Consider the following 13,900-nt stretch of genomic DNA (forward strand, 5'->3'; position numbering starts at 1 on the left):
ATTTTGCAGTTACCGCCGTTGGATATTGCCAAATGCAATTATGGCAGAAAATGCATGGCTTCCGGCTACGGTTGGATTTCGGCTGCCTCATCCATTATATTGTACCTCTACAAGGTGATGAGGGTCAGGCATATTAATGTACCTGATTGATATAGGAAGGACATGGCTTCAAGTGAAAGAACTGAGCCCTGAGCAGTGATTTTACAGGATTTTGAGAGTGAGTTATGTGTCATGTATTTTGTGATTCTCTTCTGTTACACAATAAACCTGAACACTCAAATATTACACCTGTGTTGTGAAGCCTATGGTTACTTGAAAGACAAAATGAATTGCCGCTCACAGCAGGCACACATTCAAGGAAGAGTTGGATGATTATGTTCTTTATTTGTTGAAGGACAAAAGAGAAAGAACTCCACTCTCTGAAGAAGCGGGTGGATTACATATTTTGGGTAAACAAATTGGAAGCCGTATCGTGTGAAATTGCTCCCTGTGTGCACATCTAGCACATCATGTTTCTTTTTGTGCATGCTGAACAATTACCAGCAGCACTTATTTCAGTGGATCCTCCGATATCTCTGGGGTCTGCAGCAGCATTCGCTTCCCTGCTCTGCATCTTAATGGGAGAGGGGAAGAATTTCTCAAGATGAGGAGGCAAGTAAAGAAGGAAATGAGGATTATAATAACTGAAAAAATAGTAAAGAGGATTAGCAGTAACCATATAGTGGCTTTCATATTTCAGACCGTACCCTTTTGTTCCTGGATCTTCGTGCTCCAGGAGACTTGTGTATTTTTAGACTAGAGGAGAGGAGGTCATGTGGCCCAGGTCAAATCAATCTTGGCAGCACCTGGAAGTTGCTTGACATCTCATATGATGGTTTTCATGTGTACAAACATTTTACTGAATATTTTCAGTCTAACCTAATTCTGTTTCTATTTACACGCTTTCAGACGCACTGAACTCCGGAGACTGTCCAGACCCAATTGTCCGGACATCTTCTGGAGTTTGTCTGTTTAGATAAGTGCTATACAAATAAAGTTATCATATTCAAAAAGTGTACTTAGCATTTCCCACGCTACTTTTGAAGTTATCTACCTTGTGTGTCTCTAGGTTGTTTTTCACGTCCTGTGTTTGTCTATTTTCCCACTTTTGTGATTGTCCGCGCCGCCCGGATGTGTTTTACCTGTGTCCAATTACCCCCCCCGCCTCCCTTGTGTATTTACTCTCTATGCTCCCTGTCCTGTTTGTCAGTTCATCTTTTCGTCAACCCCAATTTGACCCTAATGCTTTCGTTCAGCTCCGTTTCAGCTCTGTTTCTTAGTCTTTTGAGTTTGGCATTTTCTTTTTGTCTCCCTGTTCGGATTAGATATCCTTTACTGCGCTGACACCATCCTGCCTTTGAAATCCATTAAGTTGTCTATGGCCATTACCCATAGTGCTGCCAAACAATACCATTAATTGATTAAATGAACACTACCGTGTCATACTGTTTGCACACTCGTTCTTTTAAATATTATTCGTGATTTGTTTGTGATTATAAGTTGATTCCAGAAGAGATGGAGAGAGCAGAGAAAAATAGGACAGAATTAATGATTAATTGGAAAACCATGTCGTTATAGAGAATACAAGAGAGTATGTGAAAGATTTTGATAGGAGGGTAAGAGAGCTAGATGACAAAAATGCAGGAATGATGAGGAGAGAAATCCAGGGATCCAGAATAAATCAGTTACTGTATGTGTGCACATGTGCGCCCTGTTTCCAAGAATGTGTATGTGCCCCTGCATAATTTACAGTAATAAAGCCTTTAAGCATTTTAGTAGGACAAGCTTTACTTTCCAATTCAAGTTTCACTCGCTCCATAGATTCTCACATGGTGAAACGCTCCTGTCACTGTGCCGATCACATCTCTGATATCCTGGTCTCATCCTCATGGATTATAGCAGTAGATTCCACTAGGATTTTTATTCTCAACTTTATTGATACGCTGTTATTTGGGAAGTTAAAAAATCCGATATGCCAATTTAATATTTCACAGTCTACTGCTTCAATCCGTTCTTCCTTAATTTATCACTGCTTCTCATCCCAGCTGACTTATTCATAATTTTCTTGAACATACCATCAATCCAGCACCGGGATGACATGAGAAATGTCAGATCTTAATCCTTTTGAAGCAGAACAATATGTGAAGGCAGACGACTGAAGCTTTACATCAAAAGATACCAATCAAAGTAGATGTGTGGTATGCATAATTTTATTCACGACAGATTATTAGTCAGGAAGCTTGTCTACATTATTCATATTTTGTCAAACAGCATATTTTAACCATGTTATGCTTTTCTGCTTTTCTGTAGTTTCCCCTCTGGTGTCCTAAATCAAGGAGACCTCTGCATGAAGTATTTTATTACATTGTGTCAGGAATGAATATTCACATGACCTCAAACTGTAGGTGTAACTGCTCAGATTTACTGACATGTCATATGTATTGTAAGTGACTTTGAGTAGAATACATTCATCCATCTGATGCAGGCTTCTGTAGATGTGATCTAAGCTGTAAATCACACCTTTAGTCATATTAACCATTTTTTTTGTCATATGAATAAATGATGAAGCAAAGAAAGATGGTGCATATATGGTATATACCCCCCACAAGAATCTTCTTGTGTTATCATTCTTTTCATATCACATTGTGTAAAGTGTGCGCACAGCTGAAGAGCATTTTTTTGTCAAGTGGCCCTGTCAGCTTATGTCGCAGGATGAAGAGTTTAGCCATGGAACTCTGACTGACCCTCCTCATCCCTGCTGCCTTTTAACCCAAAGAGTTCACGTCGTATACATCGTGCCGCACTAAATGGAATCACTGTTAATCTCCACCGTCGACCACTGTTGGGTCATCGAAAGGACACGTGTAAAGCATGACATATTGTTAAAAGTAACAAAAACAATAAAGGAGTTTATTAAAAGCTCAAAACACATCTGTGCCTTAATACAGCCGCACAGAGACACTGACTGTACTTTCATTCCCAACGGTCCATTTGTTTAAGCTTTAACATGGTCAGATATTGGACAGTATTTTAGATAAGCCTTGAGGTTATTTCAAGAATGTGCAGTATGGTTAAAGAAAAGGCTACTTCCCTATAAAAGACTGTATAATTCAATGATTTATAGAGAATAAGGTAAACGGAAACTATTCAGCCTTGGACTCATAGAAGCTCATTAGCCAAAGCACAGTCTCATTAAGTGATTGTGTGATTCATTTTACGAACACATGTCAAACTAACAGCTTAAAGCACAGAGGAATCAGTGAGGTGACAATTTAACATTACCTTGTATCTACTCAAGCACTGTTGACACATGAAGTCCGCAGTTCAAATTTTGGTTCCACAAGGGTCTGTCTGTGTGGGGTTTGCATGTTCTCCCTGTGTCTGTGTGGGAATTCTCCAGTTAATTGGAAACTCTGAAATTGTCTGTATAGGTGTGAATGCGAGTGCGAGTGGTTGTTTGTGTTTGTATGGTGGCCCTGTGATACTAAAACTTCTCCACAGTTCAAATTTAGTAGTCTTGCCAAAAGCGTTTTGTTGCTTTCTGCTTCAAATGTTAACCGGCTGTGACGCTTTTGCCATTTCTCATTAAATGTGGTTGTGACCATTTTCGCCATGCTTCTGTCACACCCTCCTCTTGGTAATGACAGCTTCAGTTGTGTTTGTCTTCTGCTTCTTATTCGCTGCTGTTTTTTTTCTCCCCGAGGCCTTTTTGCATGAAAAATATAGCAGCACATGTAACAGTGTTCAGTAGCCGAGCTTTTTCCCTTATGTAACCCAGTGCCACACCGGGCTGATGGTTGGGAATAGTTCCCTTATGCATGCACACATACAAACTGCTGTGTCTGCAAAACACCCCCCGCGAGTCTTCTCTGAGGGAGAGGATGGGAAAACTATTTTGGGTCAGTTTAAGACGGTGATCGGTGGCTTACAAAATTTGCACTGTCTGCAAACTTACGCAGTGTATTTCTCCTGAGTCTACATAATTAATAGGACCTGAGGCAGGCATACATTATTGAGGTACTGTATATACAATATCCATTCCCTTTTTTTTATATATATATATATATATATATATATATATATATATATATATATATATATATATATATATATATATATATATATATATATATATATATATATATATATATCTTCCTTTTTACCCTACGGGGATTACTCAATGCTTAATATCCATATTTGATCATTTAACAATTTCTCTGCACTCTAGGAGAAACAGTAACAATTGTAGTATGAATCACAGTATTTTATGGTTATTTGGATACATTTTCTTAGAGTTTCATCAACCCCCCCCCCCAAGTTTTAGGAACCAAACTTAGTTGTTTTAGTGCAATTTCAACCCTGAGTTTTGGCTGAAGTGCCTCTCCGAGTAAATTCTTTAAAAAGCTTTTAGAACGCAGAGTTGGGAGTCGGGGTAAGACATACCTGTTACACAGACAGACGACAGACATTGTAAACATACACAAACAACTATTTTGCTTGCTTAGGTTGTCTGTCATGAGCGACGACAACAGAAGCAGCGTTGCAACAGAAATGTGTGCCAGCTTCTTGTCACCAGCCTGAATGCTAAGACCACACAGTGGCCCGAGCGTTTGAACTGCTGGCTCTTGCAGTCGGACCACTGGCCAAGGCTCATGTCTCTGCCAGCGGGGGAGGTGTGTGTGTGTGTGTGTGTGTGCGCTAAACAATGTTGTGGTTTAGAGGTTTAGTTTCAGCAAAGATTTAAAAATTGATTTCGGGTTGACTCTACTTAAGCATTGGCCCTGCAAGGCTCCAAGATGGTTTAAAACACTAGGTGGCGTTATAAGCCGTGTTAAACCTCTAAATATAGATTTCTTTTTAAATACCTTTCGTTATAGATGTGATTTAAACCACCATTAATGTGTTTAATCACAGTAAAGCCATATTATTTGTTTGACTGCTCAAACCCCACATTTAAGTTTGCACTACCTCTTTCAATTCTTACCTTTTTAAATTCAAAAAGTCAGAAAATCTGAAACATTAAACCTGATGCTACAACAATGCTCAGTCCACAGCACAAGCCACCTCATATCACAAGCCTAATGCTAATAATACAGATGATTTCCCTGGTGAGCATTACTCCAACTTTATTGCAGATAATTTCATCACCACTTTCCTTTATTTTAGTTCCCCATCAAAATGATGCAATCCATTGAATTTCCGACACTGTAGTTTAACTGTTCAGTGCTTTTTATTAGGATCATATATATGGGGATGCTGTGTGCTGCTGTGACACGTGTTTGTTTTCTTCTCTCAAATACCCACGAATAAAGGCTAATCCCACCTTCACTGCTTCCTATTAGAGGGGTTCACTCTGCTAATGATTATTACTGTATATGTTAAAGTGAGGTTAAAGTCGAATGTATGATATCCTGCGTAAAAACACACACAGAGTTTGATACAGAAAAAGTAAACTGATGCAGTGAAATACAGTCACAATAATAATTTAGATGTTTAGGCTGCACAATTGTTTTTCTCGTGCCTATTGATATTTGAGCAAATGACCACGGTGACCTCTGCTTTGATGAGAAATGGTTACTTTTTACAGCATTACATTTTATTTCAAAATTAAATTGCATTAAATGAAAAAACTTGGAACATTACCTGTTTTTGTTTTGTTGGTGTTTTTGTTTTGCCCACAGTTTTAGCCCATAGTTAGGAAAGTGGCATTTTGAGTAGAGTTAAAATTGCTTATTTTATTACTCTGTTAAATGCTCTAGTAGTACTTGATACTGGTATGAAAATAATCAAATTACTTCAATGATGTGGAGCAATTGGATAAGTCTGTGCCAATTGCTAAGCCTCTCTTCAAGACTTCTCCCCTCCCACTGTCTATCTCTATTTCTATCCCTCTCAGCAACATTTAAAGGGTCTCTCAACATTCAAGACGAGAGGTTAACTGACAGACTCCGATGCATCGCGAGCAAAAGGTCATGGATTTCTGCCAGCCAGCCAGCAAGTGGGTGCTGCTCCTCTCTGACCTGTTTTCTCTGCTGATGTTAAGTGGAAAGTCTATGAGACCAGACAGTGGAGAGACGAGGGGAGAGTTGCTCGGGGAATAGTGAAAGAGGAGCTAAAAGGTGAAAATTGAAGAGGAAAAGGGGACAGAGAGTTGTGACGATGATTGAAGCGTCTGCACACCACGACACACATCTCTGCCACTTTGTTGATACTGAAATCTATTTTGAATCTTTCATTACAGGAAACCAAGACAGGAACAAATTCAAAGAGAAACATTTTCCTTTTAAATCGTTTTAATTGACACCGGCTCACGATGGACTGGGACTGACGGTTTAGAGGAGGAATTTGTCAATAATCCTGAAATGCAGATATTGATCAGAAGGTCTCCAATACGCCTCCCTGAGGATATTTTTAGGGATTACTTCCAACAGGGAACAGACCTCAGGGCGGACCCAGAACACGCTGCAGGGATTACATATCTGACCTGTTAACCCCTAAGGATCACATCACAACAGGTATCTTTATAAATAGCACAGACTACTGCTGTGAGTGTTTATTGCTTCTCCTATATGGATCCTCCATATGTCCTAAAATAACATTGTGCGAGTGGGCAAGCACACGTGTTCCTGTTTACACCGTGCTCGACTACCCACGGAGCTCTGTGCTTTCACTCTCGTATGCTATTTCCCTCCGTTAAATGGCGTGGTCAGAGGATCATGAGATAAGCCCCCTGGCTGCTGTTAGCACTGCATGTATATAATTGGCCTCCTTTTAGAGGCTCAGTTTGGGAATGATGAAGTGTCAGCGAGCTCTTATCCTTAAGATATGTGGAGCTGCAGCTGGGCTGTGACAGAGACTAATGGATAGGCTTTGCCATGGGGACTGCTGTTGCTGTCCACTGACATTAGTCAACTGTGCACAACTTGCACACACATACATACAAATACGCCATGCACGCATCTACACGAACAACAAATCAGTGCATTCCACACAACAGTACACACACGTACAGTAGTTTGTTTACTGAGGTCCGACAATCCCATCTAGGCATAAAAATACCCTGAAGGTGTCTGCTCATGTCCAGACACAATCAGATGACCAAGATTTACAGTTTGCACATGAGGAAAATTAGCTTCTGTAAATAGAATCATTCTGATGTATTCCATGCCTGGAAGCAAATTGATTGCACACAGCGGCAGCGGCCCCAGCTGAAGCCCCAAGGCCGTCGGCTTAGCCGTGAGCCCGGACTCTGATTGTTCTTACACATGCTTCATACGGAGGACTTCGCCTTTTGGTAACAAATATGTTTTCTGAGCAGAGTAGTGCACAGGTCTGAATTTTTGCCACTGTAGCTCAAGGCCAACAACACTAATATAGCATCAAACCTTTCAGCCGTCATCCTGCTTTAAATTATGGGCCTATTCATCATAAGGCATTATGTCAGTGGAGCCACTGTATTAGACCAACAGTGGTAAATGTTATGGTCGCCAAACATTACTCAACCAACCACCTTACCCACACAAGTCTTTAAACCTCACACCCCAAAACAATCGTAACAATAAACCAGTGAGAAATTTACATATATTTAAAAAGGAGGAGTAGAAGCATATTTTACATTTTACATGATGCCCATGCACATGAATGTGGGTCTGACAAATCTGTGAAGCTCATTATCTACTCACCACTATGCCGATGAAGTGTTTGAGTCCACAAAACAGTTTCAGGGGTAAACAGCGTTGCACGTAAATCCAATACAATTGATGTAAATAGAGAGTACTCGCAAGTTCTCACGATATATATATATATATATATATATATATATATTATATATATATATATATATATACTCTTATCAAGTGAGGAAGATAAGATCTAAAACTATCATTCTTTCTGAAGAATGAGTTGGTGCTGATCTATTTGAACCTTTTACTATATCTACACCAGAATATTTGTTTACAGGTTTACACCAAACTCGGTGCAGGGATGGGGCCTGGGCCTGCAAAGAACCATATAAAACTTGATGTGGATTACAGGGCCGATCCAGCAATGTTCTATGACAATTAATAATTACGGTTATCAGAACACTTCCTTTTTTTCTTTTATATTTCTACTATAAAACTAGATAATCATGTTTAGGATTGTTTGACCTTGGCTCTAGTTGAGTATTGGAACTATCACAAATTAGTATTGCTGCCAGTGTGAATAGTTTAGATATGAAATATTTGCTGCCCAGTATTTAGCAATTTTTTAAATTATTTATTTATTTGTCGTGTACAGCCCTTTCATCTGATATCTATTTTAATAGACTGGAGTTCTTTTTTTTATATTTCTTCGTTTGCCTTTTTATTTCACATCTTTGACTACAAAGAAGTGACGGCAAAGACATGTAAATTATCAAATATTCTTAATATTATATTCTAATCAGCCTTTCCCCCTCCTTCAACCAGACTACTTCATTTTCTTCATTTCTATTCATTAATTTCTTTCTTCTTAATCAGCGACAGCGTACATTAATTATTTAATATGATCTAATGTAAAATTAGTCAGATTTAGCCTGGAGGTTCTTTTTCAGATTCAGGTTGAAGTTGCACATTAAAAGACACAAAGTACACACAAGCAGACACGCAAAGCAAACTAATCTTCATCCCCGTCACTACGTAAAGCATTAAAGTTTTATGTTTCTTGCAGTTGTAAGTGATAGTAGTGTTGGCTATGTAGCTCTGTAAAATGCTCTGCCATCAGTTTAGTAGTGGCAATAACCGGTTAAGGTTCGTACAAACAAGACCCAATTAGGTGGCAGCAGAACTATCGGCTTGGGGGAATAACTGTATTGGTTTCTGTTGGAAGACAAGATTGGGTGTGTTTCTAAGAGCTCAAGTAATATGCGCATCCTCTGCCAGTGTCGGTCTCCTATTGGCAGTTAAGACAACATGGCTCAAAGCAAAGATGCTGTCTCTGAGGACACAAAAAGGCATGCATTTAGATGACACTGTCATTAAAGATCATTAAAGAAGCAGCAATAAACCCCTCGTTACTGAGGGCGCCACACTTTAAATGGCAGGAAGCAGAAAGCAAGCAAAATGACTGGTGGGTTTTCAGTGACAGACGCTTGGAGGAAATATAAAATTAAAAACAATATATTCAAATTAAAGATCGTCCCTCAAGCAAAAAGCTGACATGTTGTTTATTCTAAGACTGTGAACATATTTTGCGGGACACATGGAGAGAGGCTGTGAAAATGCACCGCAAGAGCTGGCAGAAGATGAAACTAAGACAGTGGGGGCTTTTATTTTAAGAGTTAATTTTAAGGCAATAGATCTGACTCTTGGCACCGGATTTTGCTCACTGACAGGCACTGGAAATGATGCAATAAGCCAAGTGATGTTCTCTCTCTCTGTCTCTGTCTCTCTCCATCTCTCCCTGTCTCTCTGTCTCTTCCTCCCAATGCCATCAAAAGGGTGCCAGAGGCATTAAGGGCCAAATTAAAAGCAGTGTTGACATCTTGAGTGTGAATCATTGACACAGTTCGCCACTAGGAGGAACACACACGCACGCACGCACGCGCGCGCGCGCTCGCTCTCTCGAAGTCCATTTTGTTATGCTTGACTAAGACCATGATAATCTGTGGAATGATGAAGTGAATATTGGATGTGTAAACCTAGATTGCATTTTCAGATCTCTCAGACGCCAAATTGCATTCATAGTGTGTGCTGTAAATATTCATAATCTATTAGTGTAAGGGCTGGGGTTGATGCTGGATAACGTACTGACTTAAAACTAGGTATCAGGTAGCTCAGTTGGAATTCCTTGGAACTTGAAGTTCAGTTGAAGTTTACAGAAATCACCTTGTGTGCTTACTTGAGTGATGGCAGCAGTAGGAATGTAGCGCTCAGCTAGTTTGGCTTCTAGGCTGCGATCACACTGACGGCAGTGAGCAGCTAAACAGCTCATTAACTAACATCACTAACGGTAACACATCACAACATCCTGACTTGTTTTGCTCTATGAATTCCTAAAATGCATGATTCATGCTAATCAGCTAAGTTGAGCAACTAACTCACCTGAATAATCTTTGACACATTCAGAAGAACACAGTCTCAATTTATTGCACCAAGCTTCAACACTTGCACAAATTGTTAGTTATTTTTGTTCTTCTCCACACTTAATTTGTCTGTGTACGTCTTATCCACGCGCTCTGCAGTAACCGCTGAGCAGCACCTGTGCATAGTTTGCAGGTGACGTGTTTAAGGAACATCTGTAACTGGGTAAACTACAGAAAAATCCTGGGTTACACCATTATTATTATTTTTTTTTACTGTAATAATAGATTTGGGGCTGCAGCCCCAGAAGCCACCCCCTAGCTCTGCCCCTGCTCTTTAAATGCCATTGAAATTCCCTCTGGAAGACAAGAAAGTTAAGACTAAGGTTGAGCTTTCACCTCACTGATTAGTAAATATACTATTTGATTGTAATAATTATATATTAGATACTGAATACTAGTCCAACACAAGAATGGACACGTCTTTTAAGGACCTGAACTCAAATAGGCTTTCCAGGTTGTCTGCATGCAGCCTGTGCTCTCTCCACTTGTCTCTGCCCCTTTTGCACACAGACACACACACACACACACACACACACACACACACATACACATACACGGACGAGCAAATGCAAACTAGTCACTGCCTGCAGGCAAACTGAGAGGGGCTTGTTTTGTTTGGAGTGGCCTTTGTTTTGATACTGTGTCACGCAGTCAGTGTTTGTGTCACGCAGTCAGTGTTTTGTCACACAGTTGGTGTTTGGTACTCTGCTTCATCCACTCAGTGTCTATCCACGTACTTTATCCCATCAAAGTTTTAGCTGAATGGCTCTTACTGGGAAGCGCTAAGCGGGTCCTCTGGGGGGAAAAAAGAATTAGAGAGAGTGGAGAATAGGCGGAGCAGCAGCGAGTGTTTGTGTCTTGTTGAAGGAGATGCAGGGGAGTTATTTCAGATTTCAAAAACTGAGGGGAAGTGTTCATCACTGGCTGTAATACAAAAAGCAAAGGGCACCGGAGCACGACTCTTCATCTCCCTCATGGGTTTGAATTGTTTGTGAAAACGACAAGTGTCAGAGAGCTTTAGACACTGTTTACCCTCAACTGTTTCCCACTGTTTGCTGTTACCCTTGAACACGTGACGCCTGCCCTCCATCACAGTGATGAGTTTTGTGTGCGCAAGAGCAAAAGAGGCAATCTCTCATCAATCAATGATGTAAAACAGAAGTGACGCTTTTCTAAATGAGGAAAACTAACCTGACCATATCTAAAGTCTAATTTCTCCACGTCAGAAGGAGTTTTCCGGTGCTCTTACCGTCCTGCCTGTCTTTTAGGCATGGGCGGGGGGGAGATATAGAAAGAGAGCGAGAGCGAGCCTGCGGCATCTGACGGGCCGTGGGCTGCGAGATCCTTCAAAAGCCTCTGACACATCAAAAAGACCCTGAAGTAGGAGGGAGCGAAGCAGAAACATGTGTTGTGCTGAGTGTTCAGTCATATCTATTTCTCTCATACTTTCTCCTCGTCTTTGCCTCTTTCCTCTTCCTGTTGTCTTTTAAACCATTCTCCCATCCCCACTTTCCTCTCATTCGTCGCTTCCTGCTCATCCACTCGTTTTGTCAACTTGGTGTGATTCTCCATTGCCCTCTTCCAAAAGATTCATACATAGACACACAGATAGACACACTTAACATTGCTCTGGCCAATGGCATTGAAGCAAACACGTTATAAGTACAGACTAGAATAGATTAACATTTTTTTCCACTTTACAGGATCTTTTGTTAAAGGGTAAACTCCCATAAATCAAAGCCCTAAAGACATTATTGAACGTAGTGTAAGGGCGAAAGGGTGTTTGACATTGATTTCCTTTAGTCATACATTAACATACATTGAACAAATGACCGTGATGTAACCAAATTTAACATTTACATATTTTTTTTATTTTGTGTGTATCCAAGTGTCTTTCAACATCTGTTAATGTGACCTGTATGCAGGGGTGTGTCGATAGAGTAGGCAAAGCAGGAAATTGCTTGAGGCCTGAGCAGAAAATGTCTGATTATGTTGGTTTGCAGCAATGACAAGTTTCTTAAAACCGCTTAAATTATATGACTGGCTCATTGACTGTATATAGAGATAAATGACGCCTCTCTTCTTCCTCCCACTATCCAGAAATGAAGCCAAACTATCCCCTGATTTGAAGGCTAACGTCCTGCACTGATGACGGGATTTGGAGCCAGAGTCTGGTCAGTAGCGACCAGGGGATGGAGCCGAGGTATCGAGGTCCTGCGGATACACACACTTGAGCAATCATGAGTCAGTCGCACTTTATTCTAGTGGGGGTTGCTTGATGTTGGCGCCCTCATGTCATGCCTGTGTGTGCTTTTAACGGAATAGTAAATCTGTATTGTCACTTAAATGGTGTTAGATACAGATACAGATACACCCCCAGACATTCAGCTGCCACCTTAACAGTTTATCCTACTGTTATTTATTTATCACCTACAGTGGTTTTACTTTTAGACCGGGGATAAAAAATTATCTCAGCCGGTTTTTATCATCGATGTCAGAGGGACGTCCTTATGAAGCAAATATTTTTAGATGTGTTCATCATTTATGAGAATATCACCATCCTTTGATCCCAGCCTGAATTTCTGGGTTTATTTTGAGCTTTCCCTTTGAGACCCATCACTCTGACAGGCTTGAGTTAGTCCACTGGCCCTCGGTCCATTTTGATTAGCGATGTTGATTTTTAAAATGATTATATATATGTTTTTACATCCATATAAACTCTGTACTAACTCCTTGTCAGTCTGGTGTCAATGGTATTTGCCTTCAGATTTGCTGAGTTTCTTCCTGCTCAGTGAAGAATATCTGTTTTCAAAGTGGAACAATCAGAACAGATTATCAAATCACCTCCTAAGATCTATTAATAATGATCCTTTGGTTAGTTTAAAAGTCTTTTACTTTCTCATCACAAAAGGTCTGATCATGTAACTTTATATGTTAATAAAGTAATTGATAATAAGTAGTACATGTACTTCATCATGCCTGTGATTTCTGCAGCTTTTTAAAGCAGTAACCTAAAAGTAAAAGTCACAGTGCTTCATTTTCAGGTGGCAGCTGTTGTTGTGATATTGATCGGTTGAATCAATCACAGTGAAAGAAAATTACAAATGTCACTTTAAAATTAACAGGGTTGCCTTCGGAGTAACACCCAATTTTTTTCTTTTCTTGCTTTTCTATGCAAAATCTATAAATGTTTAATATCTGGTAAGGGGTACAGCGTGGAGGCTGACACCACTTTCCAGTGTTGAAAAATGTATGAAAACAAGAGCTCTGCGTTTGTACTGGACTGCTCTTTACATTACTGTTCATCCTTTCTATAGGACCAGAATCAATCTACTGTATGGAGGCAGCATCCGATGCAGTTTCCCCCGTTGTTTTAGGCCAGAAGGCAGTGGAACACATGTAGTAAACCCAGTAATCCCCCCGTTAGTGGAAATATTTTATATAATCCTCTCCTCTTCTGTTGCTGGGTGGAAGGAAAAGCTCCTGCGTCATCACAGCTCACCCATGCACCTACCTATATTACGTTCCCAGAGTAGGTGGGATTAATGCAGCCCCACAATCCAAACATTTGATATTACAACATGGTTTAAAACAGGTCATCCGTAATCCCATATCATGATCAAAAATGTAATGATGGTAATGGTGTTAACATGCAGTATCACTCACAAAGGAGATATATACTCCACCCCTCTCTGCTGCTGCACATCACATTATCTATGATCCTTATTGAGGCCGTCATAAACCCAGAACTTGACCTGC

At 40.2% G+C, this 13,900-nt stretch overlaps 1 long non-coding RNA gene across 1 annotated transcript in view; it reads left to right on the top strand.

The window, feature by feature from the left end:
* Positions 1-12,406, top strand: part of LOC118114551 — a 47,580-nt gene extending 35,174 nt beyond the window's left edge. The window contains exon 3 of the long non-coding RNA XR_004697464.2: positions 12,242-12,406. This is a non-coding gene — a long non-coding RNA (uncharacterized LOC118114551). The remainder of the gene's footprint in view (positions 1-12,241) is intronic.
* Positions 12,407-13,900: the final 1,494 nt, after the last annotated feature.

This window comes from Hippoglossus stenolepis, chromosome 9 (genome assembly GCF_022539355.2).
Source record: "Hippoglossus stenolepis isolate QCI-W04-F060 chromosome 9, HSTE1.2, whole genome shotgun sequence".
Lineage (NCBI taxonomy): Eukaryota > Metazoa > Chordata > Actinopteri > Pleuronectiformes > Pleuronectidae > Hippoglossus > Hippoglossus stenolepis.